The sequence below is a fragment of the Formica exsecta genome, unplaced genomic scaffold (assembly GCF_003651465.1).
Source record: "Formica exsecta isolate Colony F162 unplaced genomic scaffold, ASM365146v1 C16328342, whole genome shotgun sequence".
Lineage (NCBI taxonomy): Eukaryota > Metazoa > Arthropoda > Insecta > Hymenoptera > Formicidae > Formica > Formica exsecta.
The window spans coordinates 1-713 of NW_021846504.1; the positions used below are offsets into that span (position 1 = coordinate 1).

Below are 713 nucleotides of genomic sequence, written 5' to 3' on the forward strand. Positions count from 1 at the left end.
AAACTCTTGACGAAAGAGATTATGGCCATGCTGCACTGGTTCTGCTTCAGAATTCATTGTAACATGGTCATCCTCTTCGTCGTCCAAATCCTCATCCGAATCTGCATCTAAAAAATAAAATAATTTGTCTTCTAATATTTTTAATATCAAATCATTTATTTAAAAATAGCGTATATATTATATACCATATGGATTGTTATCCTTAAATTTGTGTCGAATGTTATATAAAACAGCCATTGCTATAATGGCTGCTTTTGCTGTGGGCAAAGAAATCTGCATGCTATTCCGTAGAGCATGGAACATGCCCTTCCATTCACCAAAGCAGCGTTCCACAATGATCCGGGTCCGTACATGGGATGCGTTGTAACGCTCCTCAGAAGGATCACGGGGATTCAGGATAGGAGTCAAAAGATATGGCTTGCAAGGGTACCCGGAATCTCCAAGCAAGATACCTTTTATCCTACCTGCCTGTAAAATTAGAAGTATATATTAATTATTAATTATTAATAAATTTATATAATGCTTCATATGTTACACCGCTTTATATGTTAACCATTTACACATAGTAATATATATTCTCATATAGCGATTATGATACATGTATGTAGTTATATAATTATATAACGATTTTACGTATGAATGTGTGTAATACGTTACTTATACTCAATTAATATAATCATTACCTCAAATTCATCCTTGAGGGAACATGAATC

General features: G+C 33.8%; 1 long non-coding RNA gene across 1 annotated transcript; it reads right to left on the reverse strand.

Moving 5' to 3' along the window:
• LOC115234139 lies at positions 1-713 on the reverse strand. Its single transcript, XR_003883888.1, has 3 exons — positions 684-713; positions 186-468; positions 1-107 (listed from the first exon to the last, which is right to left on the reverse strand). It is a non-coding gene; the product is annotated as an uncharacterized LOC115234139 (long non-coding RNA).